The sequence below is a fragment of the Mytilus galloprovincialis genome, chromosome 12, assembly GCF_965363235.1.
Source record: "Mytilus galloprovincialis chromosome 12, xbMytGall1.hap1.1, whole genome shotgun sequence".
Classification (NCBI taxonomy): domain Eukaryota; kingdom Metazoa; phylum Mollusca; class Bivalvia; order Mytilida; family Mytilidae; genus Mytilus; species Mytilus galloprovincialis.
The window spans coordinates 54,280,631-54,297,034 of record NC_134849.1 but is presented as its reverse complement, the minus strand read 5'-3'; positions in this window follow the sequence as shown (position 1 = coordinate 54,297,034).

Below are 16,404 nucleotides of genomic sequence, written 5' to 3'. Positions count from 1 at the left end.
TTCCCAAATAAACAAAAACATAAAGATGATTTTCATGTCGACTAATAGACGATCATCTAAGAAATCGATTTTCAATCTCAGCTGACAACCAACAATGTAGACGTCATTGTTGGTAAATGAACGATTTCAAACTATCCATATTTTGTAAAAAAAAATCACAAAAACTTCGTACTCATCTGATGGGCTATGACTTTGATTTGTGGATGAATGTACTGTGTGCATGGTTTAATTTGGGGTTGTTGTGGAGCAATTTTTTTTTTCGACAACCAAATAAAACAGTCCTTAAACTTTTTACACCCTTTCATCATCTTGTTATTTTACCGAGCTGTTTCTTATTTCATACTGTTGTTATATGGTTTAGGAATACTCACATTAAGAGTTGAGTTAAGTTACACAAATTAAAAGTTTTTTTACAGATTCATTGTGTTCTGAATTTGTTTCTCCGGTATTTGCCATTTATTTACAAGTTTTTTAAGTGATTCTGATTGTTAATCGTTATATCTAGATTTTACTTTTCTAAGATACTCAGCTTCTATAAACATACTAATTGGCTCGGGCGATTCACTTTTGAAACTGTCGCGAGTATGAAAAAAGCGCTTTACATCTTGTCTGTTGCATATACGATAAAGATTAGTTAAAACATATTTAATTATAGTGGATTGGGAAACAAGTTTTGCAAGTTAAATAAATCCCTTTCCACTTTCCGAGTGCGAGTTTTTCGAAATCTACAAGGGTGTGTTTAACGTGCAAGAGATATGGCTCTCTCTTAACGCGGGTCAGCCATTTATCGTCCCCTTCCGACGGACTATCATCGTTTCCTCAAGACCATACTCGCAAATGGTGTCAAGAGAGCGCCTTAAATTCAGTCCCTGAAATTTTCATTCCAGACGGGAATCGAACCAGGAACCTTTGTGTTAGTAGTCCGATGCACTAACCACTACACAACAGCAAAGATCAATCAAGGAAGACATGTAGTGTCAATGCTAATGATCCTCATATATGATTAAACTTATGTGTGTTTGTCAAAAGCTTTCCGAACTTTTAGATTCGTATGCCACTGATAATTCTTTTGAGGACGAGACGCGCGTCGGAAGCATGCACTTTATAAGTGCTATATTTCGTAAAGTATACGTATTCATACAAAGAAGATATGATATACGATGAGGACAATCAGTACAGTTTTAATTTGGTCCTGGTTACTCCTTATACCGTTTGCTGTTTTTTTATTTAAGATTTTAGATGATTGAAATTTGTCGTAAATCTATTTAGGCATTTTATATAGTTAAGGATAATGTACCCTTCTGCTGATTCAATGCTAAACATATGGAGATTTTATAGAAAATCCACAGCCTTTATCCTTATACTATCATATTTGTCAATTTGATGACTAATAGATATAGGATAATTGCATACAGTGCTAGCATTGATTTCCTTAAAATAAGTTTATTAATGTAGTAATTGATTAAAACCAAAAAAATATGGAGCAAATCAAGTACACCTTTTAGGGTGCGCTCAACTTTAGTGATTCAGCGCGAGGTATTTTGGAATTTACAGGTTTGTTAGAAGTTTTTGTAAAAACTAAACACTAGCACATTATAGAAAAGCAAGTTAGTAATCTATGTTTCAAATTTTATTACAAAAATCTCTGTATTAAAGGCTGTGGATTTTCTATACAAATCTTGTTTTATTTGCCACTAAGTACTCTTTTAAATGCAATGAAACAGTAAACTATAATGCTTTCCTTCAAGTTTTCCTCTAGTATATTTGCAAAATGACCTGTCTCTATTATTCATTATATCTGTTGTTTTGCTACAATTGATGTATGAAAATTCGTACAAAAATTGCTACAGAAGGGGTCATAAACCTTGAGAACAACGGTTAACAATTAGACCGAATGATTTAAATGCACTTAAACTATTTAACCTTGCGTTTGAGATAGCATGATGCTTTGTTAATTTTAACAATCAAACGACTTATATATAGACCTTGAGTTGTAATCAACAACCCTATTTATAGAAAAAGCTCTATTAGTCCTGTACAGACAAATAGTTAAAACGGAGTACAATCTGTTTTTTCTTCCCAAATTTTGATCTAGTATTGTTTTTTTATTAATTGAAATTTGTGGTAAGAAATGTATAAATCTTCTTCATTTCTTGTCCTAGTCAAAATCACAATAGTTATATCCATATGACTTTATGATTTTCATCATATATACCTTTTGCAATTCTGCTTCTGCAGTTGAAAGTTTGGTACTTATCAATATAAGAATAACGCGATTTTGTCAATATCGGTGTTCATACAAAAAACAAAGATTTAAATGTTAATGTCCCAGGATATCCTTTCTTATTAAACTATTGAAGACCAGTTAAGTGTCCTAAATAAAAGACTCGTTGTCAATATCAAGATGGTAACGTGAATATTAAAGGATTAGGTAGCAATGTGTTGTTGAAACTACATATTAAGTACTTTTCGATATCTATATACACTTATTTTTCCTCATACAAACTCAATGGTACAAATATTTGTGCTTATGACAAAATGTTCATGCACGACAGTGACCGAGGTAAGGCGTTAGAGCATATATTTTTAAAGGGTTAAATGCAATAGCTCAAATCTTGTGAGTTAAATTGTCTTTGGGACCAACATAAACATAAGAATAAACTTAACTAAGAACATAATTCATTAAATAGAAATTACAAAAAATGCTTAGTATGATATTTCCCCTCACTACGACCTTTGAGATTATCTTAAATCAAACACCCTCAACTCTGTTAACTTGTTTAGGTTATTTCAAAAACAAGAAGAAAACTGACATGTCCATTGAAATATATAGCTGTTGATTTCCTAGTAAATAACATCTTAATGGATTCTTTATTACATAAACTGCTATTGATACCATTCCAAGAGCAATTTTTCTAAAAACAAAAACATGAAGATTGTATTACTGTTCCTCTATCTAAGAGAAGCTGTATTTAAGTAATAGATTCTAGATATTAGCAAGAAGTCTTTGATGAAGGAGACATTTTAGTAGGAGTATAATTACAATTTATTTAACAATTACCTTCACCTGTCAAAGACAAAATAAGTTATGATAATGCTTCAGTGTTTGTTCGTGGGGTTGTTAAACTGCAATTGGATTCGTGTAGTAAATTATAGTAAATATAGTTTCGAATTCTGCTTTTAAAACATTAGTGTTAATAACAAAATCACAAAAACCAAAAACATATCAGACAGATTTTCAGATAACTATTATAACATAAAGATGTTAGTCATAACGATATAATGATATTTTTGACATTTTGACCTGTTACGTATGTTTTTTTTTTTTGTTCATACAGCTGTCATTAAGATGGAATTTTATCCAACTGTCATACATGTGAGAGGTTTATCTAGCCATAAAACCAGGTTTAATCCACAATTTTCTCCATAAGAAATTCTTATACCAAGCCAGGAATATGACAGTTGTTATCTATTCGTTGGATTTGTGTGACCTTTTGATTTTGCCATTTGATAAAGGACTATATGTTTTGAATTTTCCCCAGAGTTCAGTATTTTTGGGCTTTTACTTTTTGCTACAAAACAAATATTATGCAAAGAAGTTAGTGATGGCAAAACCTCGTTATGATAAAGGTATTGAATCATAACCTATTGTCCAAAATCAATGTATTAAATGTCAAATTTACTATGTTAATGACATCCGTGCTGACATTTGTTTCGAAGAGTTTAGATATAATAGCTTCCTATTTATTTAACAACTGAACTAACATGATTTAGAAATAATTAAATAATATTATCTTTCTGGAATCTCTTGGAATACAAAGTAGCTCTTTACATACCACCTTCTTTAATGTTCAAAGATAGCATGCTTTGAAACGACATAAATTGCTTCAAATTGGTTCATCGCAGAATGCTTAATACATGCAAGTCCCGCGTGGAAATAATGTATACAGGACTGGTTGGTCATACTCACAAACATTGTGGTAGGACGTTCACGTATGCTCCAAACATTTAAAGGACCGATGCATATTAAGAAGCCAACTTTTACATCAATTAGAGCTATATAGATTACTACAAAAAGGGGATATCGATTATCATGAACGAAATCGATTTTCTTGAACAACATTTGACAAAAGTAGGATAAATAATGTATTACGATATTTCTTCACTTTCAACAGTTTAATCTTAATTTTTTAAAGGCTTGTCAAGCCTCGTGCTTTAAATATTTCAACTGTTTTGAGTGCAGAATTTCGTAACACACTTGTTGGTGGAAAGTATCGCCCATTTTTCTCTTGTCTCTGTATGTTTTGCCCACTATTCTAAATGTTATGCACGTTATTCTAAAATCCCATCCAAACCCTCACATACTATCTTTTTAATTGTATTATCTTTGTAAGAAAGTGCTTCGGAAGACTACGATTTATGAAGTGCTCTTTCGTGTTCCATCTTTAATTCCAAACCACATATTATTTTATCATCCTCGTGGATGCTGTAGGTAAATCCAGAAAAATGTTTGACAACATGCAATATATATTAAGTCCAGTTTTATCTTAATTTTCAAGCTATATTTGTGTAACTCGTATCTATGCTACTAGAACATGAATTTGTAGAGGATGATATGATTTGTTATCAAGACAGTTGTAATATTGTCTTAGTTATGCATTATAACCATAATACCATGTTTGCTGTGTTTCTATTTAAGATTAAATCAAATTTCAGTTTGTCGATAATCCGTAAAGGTATTATAGTTAACAATAACTATGTAACGCTTGAATGGCTTACATTGGTTTAATCTATTTAATCTTTCATTTGCGATAGTGTGATGTTTTGTTAAAAGACCTTGATCTTTGATTTATAACACTATACAACAATACTGGTTATCCAGTGCGGTTTCAGACAAATAATTAAATCGCTAACGTTGCATTTTTTCTTTTAAAATGTATTTTGGAAATATTGACTACATTACATGATCTTGGCATTCAGCAAATTTGACATCATCATTTATCTTTTCTGTTTGCAATTTATATACTAAAACTGTTGTGTTGTAATTATTTGTTTTTATTCATTTCTTCGGGCGTGTCAAAATAAAAATAGTTACGTATGATTATTTCTTAACATTCTGATTTAAAAATTATATTGCCTGTAGGACTTTGATCACATATAGTGTTTATAATTTTGCTTCTGTATGCGAAACTTTCAAGTTTATCAATAATAAATGGAATTGTATTGATTAAGTCACTGCATAGACATTAACTAATTCTTAATTATCAATTTCTAAGTACATCCTATCTTTTCGCTCTACGAAAGACAATTATATTGTCCTAGCTTCAAGACTCGTTGTTAATGGCGAAGTTGGTGGTATGGATACTTTAAATAGTTAAATAGTAATGTGTTATTCGAATAAATGATTGTTTGTTATATCCACACATGCCTGTAACTCGTCCAACAAAAGTATAAAACCAATATTCGTACTGATGTATTTTTTTTCCATAAATGTCCTCATGTACCAAAATGATCGACTGGACGATTAAAAGGATGAATCTGAAAGGGCACAAAATATCTATCTCACAACGTGAAGGTCATCTTGATAGTATGACATCCGTGCTAACATTTGTGTCTAAGTGTTTTAAGATCACACCGGCTTGTTTATCTATCATCCTAACTAACACAATTTTGAAAAGATGGAAGAATATTACTGTATTTGGAATCTCTCAGGAATGATTACAGCTTTTAACATAACGCCTTCTCTAAAGTTGAGAGATAGTATCGTTGTTGTTTCTTAGAAACGATAAAGTGCTTAGTTTTGATCGCAAAATGAGTAAAATGCACGCAGGAATCATGTTTAGAAGACTTGTAGATCAGATTTACAAACATTGGGATTAGTAATACATTCGTTTCTGCGTAAACTCTATTTGACAGTTGTTTACCATTCGTTTGAAATTTTTATCTAGACATTTAACAAAAGATTGTCCGCTTTGAATTTTCCCTAGATTTCAGTATTTTTGTTATTTGACTCTTTCTTTCAAACGTCCGATACAAAAATAAGAAGATGTAGTATAATTGCAAATGAGACAACTCTCCAACATGAGACCAATTAACGTAGAAAATTATTAGAAGTTCTTGTTTGAATTCATTAAAGTTTGTTTCTGATATATCATAGCATATTGTGCGATAAGGGGTTTATCTATTGTCGAAGGTTATACGGCGGCTTACAGTTGTTTATCCTCTTCCTTATTTGGTCTTTGTATGAGAGTTGTCCTATGATTCCACGTTGTCTTATGTTTAGAATACATATTAACATTCTGCCTTTCTGTTGCATACATTTTACGACAAAACATGCTGTATGCATGGCATCTTTTTTTAATTTCCATCATATTCTATTCTTTATATTTCTGCACCTCTACATTCTCCAATCTTTTGATGCAACATGTGTTGATGCTTGTAGATGTTGCTGAGAGAAAGATAAGATATATTATAAAGACAGTCGTAACTTTGCTATATATAAAGTTATCTCTAGTGATATCTTTTCAAAGCATGTTTTGTTGTGTTTTGATTTAAGATTTCACCTCATCGCAATTAGTCGATAATTGCTTAATGAAATATATTTAGTAATGACGTTTAACGCTTATTTTTAATCTCTTTAACCTTGCCTTTGAGATAGTGAGGTATTGAATTAATAGAAATGATTAAAAGACAAAATCTAAAGACATATTAGCCTAGATATCAGACACATTTTCATCTTTCATCAATAAAACTATTTAAACAGTTGTGGTTTTCCAGTGCAATTCCACCCAAATAACAAAATTGCTTACGTTACAATTTTCCTCAAAATCATTTTGGATTAGACAATGTTTTTAGAATTGCATAATCAAGACATTAAGAAATCTTTTACCGCTTTTCTTTTTTAAATCAAAAATTTATGGCAAAACATGCATGTAATTAATTTTTATTCATATCTTTATGGTTTCAAAAATGAAAAGTTGCATTAGGAAATTTTGTTTTTAATTTAATGATTTGGAAAACAATGATAATTATATAGCTATCCGGATATTGCCTTTGAAACTTTCATATTCATCAATATTTAATGGAATCTTATTACCAAGTTCTCTATATAAACATAAAACAAAATTCTTAATTATCACTTTCTTAGTACATCCTATGTTTTAGCTTTACGAAAGACAATGATATTGTTCTAAATTCAAGACTCAGGATTTTGATTACTGGTATATGTATTCAGTTTTCAAGATATTTTTGTATATGACATTGTGAATCTTTCCTATTTATCAATACCAAATGGAATTATGTTGTTAAAGTCACGGAATAGACAGTAAAAACATTTTAAACTATTATTTTCTATGCACATACATTCTTCTAATCCTCCGAAAGACGAACATATTGGCCTAGATATAATACACATTGTCAATTTCGAAAAGTTGGTGTGAATAGTAAGGGGTTTAGTGGCAAAGTTTTGCTCGAGTCGATATTTAAGTGTTTTTTTTTAATTTCGATACCTGTAAAAAAAAATTTTAACAAGAAAATTATGATACAAATATTTGCCAATGAAAAGTGTTCTTGGAAAAATTTCTTCATGTACTAAAGTTTAACTGATAGCTTTAGAAAATATATCTATAGCTTATATCAAACAGCTCAAAATATATAGGTCTTATTAGTCTATGGCGGTATTTAAATTTTGTTACATACATTTTTTAACTTACTGTCTAGCGATTCAGTAGAAACTACTTAGTCCACTTGGCCACCGAGACCCCTCAATTGGATAGAACATACAATTGGAATTGAAATAGTAATACATAAGTGTGTGTGGGTTGGGATAGTGAGAGTGGCACACACACTAAAAGGTGTCTGCAAAATGAAATGCAATTGGAATCGAATATAAAAAGGTTCAATTTCTGCATATGTAGTTTTCAATTATTTTTCAGATATTTGTGTTTATAGCAAACCGTCAAAGCAGAAATGACATTACGATATTTTCAGATCTGATTTGTATAACACTTATATGTTAGCTAAGACCTAACCTAAACGGATTGTTTTCTACACATATATTATTCTGAGAAATTAATGATTTGAAAACATCGTAAAGGTTATGATTAAGGTATTATATCAAATATAATTATCAATGTTTTCCAATGTAGCTAATATAGCATGTTTATGACATTATGACATCTGTCTTCACATTTGTATCCAAGATTAAAGATCACATCGTCCTATTTATTTTTCATCTTAAATGACATGATTTTGAAAGGATTGAAGAATATGACTATTTTGGAATCTCTTGCAAATTTACAATAGCTCTTAACATATCATCTTATCTAATGTTTATAGATATCATGTTATTTTCTCCAAAACGACATAATTGCTTGACTTTGCTTGCATAATGTTCATTATCCACACAAGTGACACGTAGAAATCATGTATAGAAGACATGTACATATTGTGGTTAGAAATATGGTTATTGCTGCCACTTTACGTGTTAAGGTCGATGGCCATTTTGAAATCGACGTTAACATACATAAGTGGTCTATTGCCTTATTTATCCTAAAAAAGAAATATGTCGATTACCGTGGATAAAATCATCATTCTGGAATAAGATTCGAAAACCAAATTTAAAAAGTCATTCATATGAAAAGTGTTTGATACTTAGGAGACAGAATAGCAAATAAATGTATTTTCCTTACTTTTCCTCTCGGGAAGATTTAAGAAGATGTGGTATGAGTGCCAATGCAAACTCTCTATCCAAGTCACAATTTGTAAAAGTAAACCATTATACTGGTTATATATATATATATCAAAGTACGGTCTTCAATACGGATATCTTGGCATGCAACAAGATATAAAAGGCCCCAAAATTATTAGTGTAAAATCCCTCAAACGGGGAAACCAAAGGACTAATTTATATATATAAAAAAGAGAAACTAGAAACACTTTTGAATCACATCAAAAAACTACGAAACAGCAGGTACCTGACTAAGGACAGCCTCAAACAAATGCAGCGGGTTTAAACGTTTTAATAGGTACCAACCTTCACACTTTCATGAAACAATAGTGTAACATCATAACATAGAAAGACACACTATAAGATATCAATTGATTATTTTTAGGAACATGTATTTATTCAATCCCGGATAATTGCAAATGAATCCAAAAGCCCGAGATCGTTTTATATGTTTGTTTTATGTTTACATTAACCTTTTCTCAAAACCTTTCGACTGGTATTTAAAAATGTCATTAACTTTTTTTAAATTAACAACTAGTTTTATTATATCAAGACTCCCGTTATCCACAGATGACGAATGAGATGATCCATTTCCGTAGGAACAATTATAAAAGCTATTTCAATAATGTCACATCACATGTACTTACGCAAGCAAAACCACGGGTTTCAAATGTTGATTAGAATCTGCTTAGACGTAGCACCTCACCTTATGTGATAATTTTTATAAATTTTCTGTTACAAAAATTTGAATTTTTCGAAAAACTAACGATTCTCTTACTTTTTGGAATTTTGGGTCCTCAATGCTCTTCAACTTTGTACTTGTTTGGCTTTACAACTATTTTGATCTGAGCGTCACTGATGAGTCTTATGTAGACGAAACGCGCGTCTGACGTAATAAATTATAATCCTGGGACCTTTGATAACTATTTACTAGATTATGGATAGATGTGTAGCTTTATATGCCTTAATTTGTAGATTTTCGTTTGATTTTGTTTTGTCGTTTGTCTTACATGTCTTATTGTATTTCCTTTATCATGTTTATGATGCTAAAACCATGCATTTGCAGAAATTCATTTAATGAATGGCTATTATCTATTTTGAATTTATTGAACCATAAAACTAATTTTTGACTCTTCACATTGAATAATCCGTGAAGCGGATTATGTAAAATGTGAAGAGTCAAAAAATAGTTTTATGGTTCAATAAAATCAAAATAAATTATTGCCATTCATTATAAATAAATTTCTATCAAAACTAAGGCTCAAAGAACTTTTTATATCATTTATATTAACAATAACAACGTACACACATGTTGGCGTATGAATACACAACGTCAAAGTGGGCGTGTCGCCATCAAAATTGACAACATTGAAAATAAAACTAATAATTTTAACCAATCAGAAGACAGTAAAAGCACAAAATTTATTTATATGATCATGGTGCTTTGATATTGCTTTTGCAAGAAATTCATATTTGCCCCAACGGTCGCACGAATAGATACCTGTTGATCGAATTTGTATAACTTCTTTTTCCTATCAAGATTATCGGCCTGGTACTGTTTAAGTTTTCAAGCTGAACATTCATATTTATAGGAAAATATATAATTTCTGTCGTAGTTTCTAGAAAACAACATCTTAATGTCTATTTTATTGACTAAACTGCCATTGATACGCTTCTAAGAATTGTATGTTTCTCAACACAAAAACATAAAGATGTAATTACTGTTTTACTGTCCACTAATGGTCGATGCATTAAGTGATCTATTTTCAATCTTAGCTGCCTGCCATCTATGTACATCAAATTTCCATCAAGAATTAATTATTCAACACATTTAAAGGTCTAAGGTCTTCAACATTGAAACGAAATCTGATATATTTTACCAAAGGTCAAGGTAACCATAGATGGTACTGTTAATTGTTGAAACTTTGAAGATTTCAAAAGTATATTGATGTATTCTCGTTAATGTTTGATATATCAATAAAAACTGTAGAAGAGATTTTCCAATTCAAGTTAATTGGTAATGTTATCGGTCTGGTTGTTTATCAATATTTTCTTTTCGCGAATGTGTAATTTTTAACCTGAGAGCACTATGTTTTATGCGTAGAAGATACTAGAATGTATTTCAGTTGCATAACGATGTAGAAGTTAGATATCGTTTTACATTATAATAAATTTCCTACTCAAAATATTGAATACACATTAGGAATCGAAAGGCATCCAGCAGTATGACAGGGCACCGAATAAATTACTCTCACTTTTATTCAAGTACTGCATCTTGAAGTCACATAAACCAGTGTGGTACCAATAAACATGATATTTATTCTAAAGAATACATAAATTCTAATGATACAAGTTTATTAAACGCTAGGGTTTTTATTTTGTTTTAACATTCGTGTGTTATGCATTACTATTCCAATATTCTCTACAAATATAATAAAGAAAGACGTGAGTATAAGAACTCTGCTATGTGTTTGTCTAACCAATCCTATTGTTGTTAAACATGTTGTCCGTACAGATATTTGATGAGTGTGGATAAAGTGGGCGGGGAAAAAAGAAACTTGGTATACAAACAATAATTGAGTCAACACAAAGAAAATTCATTAATCACTGAAAAAAACACATTACTGACTTGAATTTACATGTAGTTGGAGTTCCTAGAGAGAACCATTCACTTTTATGTCAAGAGTTTAAGACAAGTTGTCGCTGACTAGAATGACATTTAAACATATTCAATTTTGACTGATGTTTTTGTTTCTGAATATTTCAAATTAAGTTTAAGTTTAATAAAGAAAACAACAATCCTAGCTACAAACACTTCAGAGGACAACAAAACTATTTAAGAAATAGAAGCATCATTATTCTACAAAACGAAAGATGGGAAATTTACACTTACAATTATAAAACTTTGGTGTTTATCTGTAGTGCAATTTTGAAGCTATTTATACACAATATCAAATAAGTAAGCTTTTTATTATCCTTGAAAAGGGTCTCGGTAGCCGAGTATTTTACATTTTCAGTAGTAGGTCGACACTGAGGTTGTGGGTTTGAATCCAGCACTTGGCAGATATGTTTGGCTAAATGGACGAACGGTAAGCGATTATCAATCAATCAAGCATTGATTGTGTTTGCTGTCTTCACAATTTGTGTTTGATATACTTTGTTTAAATATTATCTACAATATATCCACCAAATGTCCACCAGTATAACTTTGTATTGATATAAAAGGAAATAACATTGAAATATGATGCCCTTATGTAACACTTTTTCAAAAATTGTAGCTCATGGTTTATTGTCAGATTTAGCCGTAGAACACTACTGTCAGGCTTCCGTATCCCATTGTAACATATTAAGGGTATTGGCAGTATAAACAAGGGGACATTGCATCAATAATTAATCAATCAACATATCAAAACATTATGTAAGGTCCACAACATTAAAAAACCCAGATTTTACCAAAGGTCTAGGTAGCTATAACCATTACTGTTAATTGTTGATTTTTTTTTCAAGATTATATTGATTCATGCTTATTAATGTTCGATATATCAATAAAAGCTGGAAACGAGATTTTCCAATTCAAGTTAATTGGTAATGTTATCGGCCAGGTAGTTTTATAATGTTTTCTTTGTGTGAGTTGGTAACTTTAAACCTGAAAAGCATTATATGTTTTATAAGTAGAAAGTACTAGTATGTATTTTAAATGCATAATGATGCAGAAGTTCATGTAAGATATCTGTGCAGATGATAAAAAGAAATCTTATTCAATATATTGAACATGAGGAATTGAATTGAATTCGTCAAAATTACAGGGTTGCGTATCATCTTCCACCATAAATCATCAACTTGTATTCAAGTTATACTTCTTATTGATCCGGTATGCCTTTAAAAGGTCAAAATAACTGGAATAGTAAGAATAAATGTTCCTGCTGAATTGGAACATATATAATAATTTAAAAAAAAAAATCTTTTTTGAAGATATAAAACCAGGAAAGTGGAAGGATATATTTTCAAAGATCAGTTGTTTTGTATCTAAGCCTATGGAGCAGTCAATTACAAGACTGAAACCTCATCATAAAAAAACATGAATATTAAAAAATAAAAAATGTTTTTATATGTTTGTTTGCATTTCTCTTACAGTAACCTTCACGTATATAATATATAAGACGTGATAATAAAATTTTAGAACACTGATATGTTATGGCCTTTCATTGTAAAAATGTTGACTGTTTAGATATATGATGATAAAGATTAAGTGGGCGGGAAAAGAGATGCATGGTATACAAACAAATATTAATTAAGCACAAAAAAAATAATACTGCATTGATTGAAATGTCATGGTAAACATTTGTTTGATCATTACATGTATATACTGTTATATTGCAGGAAAAAAATCTCAAAATTACTTTTTGCATCGCATTTGTCTTTTCCAGTCTATCTAACGACGGTCATTGTCACCATTTTATATATTTGTTGATAACTGCAGATACAACAAGGGCAAAGTTGTATATTGTGACAATTTATAAGAGCTAGAATGAAGTTGTATTTCAAAATCAGTTGTACGAAAGTATTCAGTCAAACACTTTCTTTGTACTACTATCAATAAGCAAACATTGGGGTTTAGCGCAATCTTTCAAAACGTTTGTCTGATTCGGGCCGGTCAGTTTAATTGTTTAAAAGAGTGGTAAGAGATACCAGAGGGGCATTCAAACTCATAAACCGAAAACAAATCGACAACGCCATGGTCAAATTAAAAAAGAAACACAAGAGACACAAGAAACAACATAGAAAACTAAAGACTATGCAACACGAACCCTACCAAAGCTGGTGGTGATCCCAAGTGCTCTTGAAGGGAAATCAGATCCTGCTCTACATGTGACACTTGTCGTGTTGTGCATGTTAAGCCGAATGCTGGAGTTTAAGAATACCAGAGTGATCAGAGAGAACCACTGACTTTCGGTCAGAAAGCTAACAACCCTCGTCGAGATTGGAGCCTTACTTGTCTGCCACCTGCTGGTTTCAAATCCATAACCTTGAACTTTGAAAAAAAAAAACAATAATATTAGCGGTAAAGACATAACTAATACAAAGTAGATAAAAATTACAAGCAAACCTGCTACATGTATAAGGAAACTCTAGTCAGCGACATTTTGACTTTTCAAATTACTCTCATCTTATCCCAATACACTAACACCTATGCATTGTAAACTCCACAATATGCTGCTGTGCACTAACATGGCATTTTCAGGCTAAATACATTAAACTATTACTATTAATCCGATTTGAACAGAACAGAACAGAGCAGTCTTTTTATATATGTTAAACTAGCTACTTATTGTATTGTATGACTTGTTGACATGATAATCGCTGGACGTTAAGAAATCAGAAACAAATGTCAATCAATGTACGTGGCAATACAACACATTTACAGTTTGTTTTTTTATTTGATTTTTTGTCCAAATAATCTTTTTATTCTCCTTACGTTAAAGGGGGAGGTAGGATTCCAGTGCATTGTATGTGATTCAATGTTATCGTTTTTTAATCTCTATTTACAATGTTTACAATACAAATCTAACTGTTTGTAACCTCATATTATACAATAAAATGAATAATGCAGTTTGTATATGTATTTATTTTGTTCTTATCTACTTTTAAATAGCTTTTAGTACGAGGTTCTCTATATATGTACTTTTTTCTTTAGTCTGGACTCTTAGAGCCGGGGGAATATAACCTACTCCTGTTGTTTGGCGGAAACTAAATAGAAATAAGATATGAAAAGGTAAGATGTCAGACTAGCTTTCAGACTATTGTTGTTGATTATAACAGTGCTGTTCTTTTGCTTTTTCTGTTTTTTTTTTTATTAATTGTGTTCCATCGAATTACAACCCATATCTTGTCTTCAAATATCATGGTAAATTCTGGTAACCTTTTTTCCATTTTAAATTAAACTTCCCATTACTGTGACATTTTTTGTAGTACTGTGTATATGATATGACAAATGGAAAAAGGAAATAAAATTAGATCACCAGATTTTCCCAAAACAATGTCAAAAGAGGAACGAAAGATACCAAAGGGACAGTCAAACTCATCAATGTAAAACAAACTGACAACGCCATGGCTAAAAATGAAAAAGACAAACAAATAACAGCAAACACGACACAACATAGAAAACTAAAGAATAAACAACACGAACCTCAAACATCGCTCAAATAATTATTGCATGTTCAGAACGTTAGGAAATTATAAAAAATGAACAGTGGCAAATATTTCATGTATTTTAGGACGGCAGAAAGTAATAAACAATAAAACAATTCTATTAAAGAAATAGAACGAGTAATACGATATTCTAATACTCGAACATCATGCTGACTCGTGCTTCATAAATCGGAAGAGATGATTATTATTCAAAATAATATGTTTCCGTTCCAGAGTAAACAATAGCAGCTCGAGGTTCCTGTTTTATACTGTTCTATAGATTTGATATTAAGAACAAACAGAACATACCCAGGTGAAGGTCTGGTGATATAATGAAGGCTTATTTATGGTGGAGTTATCTCGTGATAACTGCATGCTATTAAAGTTTGAGTCCTAATATAGGTACCTAAGAAGAATATCAAAAATAGAACATTCGAACCAAAGTACATATAGGGTGTAATACTACTAAATCATAGTAAGTCAAATCAGGTTGCATATGAAAACGGGTCGACAATTTTTATTTGACAGTTGTAGGAAATAAATCCTACATCTCATTGCATTAAAACAGTATCTAGGCCAAAAACAAATATCGTGAGGGTTTCTACGTACCATTATGTTTTATGCAAAGTTTCTATACAATGTTTTAAAACTTGTGGTTACATGCATGGTTACAAGGCTTGTATACAGATAGAATAGAAGGGAAGAAGTTTTATCGTTCGAGTGTTGTTTTCTTTATTAAACTTGAATTTTATTTGGGAGACTCAGAAACAAAAATAATAGTTCAAACATTAGCGATGTAGAAATATCTGGCATTACATAGATATAGTATGAATTCAAACCTGTACCATGTATATATGAATAAAGGTCACTCTAGTCAGCGACAACATAACTTGTCAAAAATAGTTTCCTGGTGTCCTGGTCCAGTAAAACCTTTGCACTTTGGAACTTAAACGCACTCAATTGAGTTCTTTTTGGTCGTCTCGATGTTGACCTTGATACAGAGGTTATCATTATTAAATGAATTGTTGAAATGTAACTTTGCACTAATATGGCATTTCCAAACACTTGAATTGAACTACAATATCAATCTGAATCACACAGAACAATTTTTATACTCACAAACCTTGTTATCATATTAAATGAACTGTTGAAATAATAATCACTGTATGTGATGCTAGCAGAATTTTATATAGTATATTATATATTTATTACATATATTTTTATTATATATAATTTTTATTATATATAATTTTTACTACATTAATTGCTTGATAAACGAATTAGGTATAGACAATTCACTTGGAAACTCAACATATACCCTCACGACACTTACCAAAGAGGAAATCCTGGATAATCATAGGTCTGTTCTTTGTTCCTTTGGTATTTCAACCAAAGATGAAGAACTGGATCTTCCATCACTGTATTGGATACCTAAACTACATAAGTGTCCTTACAAACAACGGTATATTGCTGGGTCTTCCAAGTGC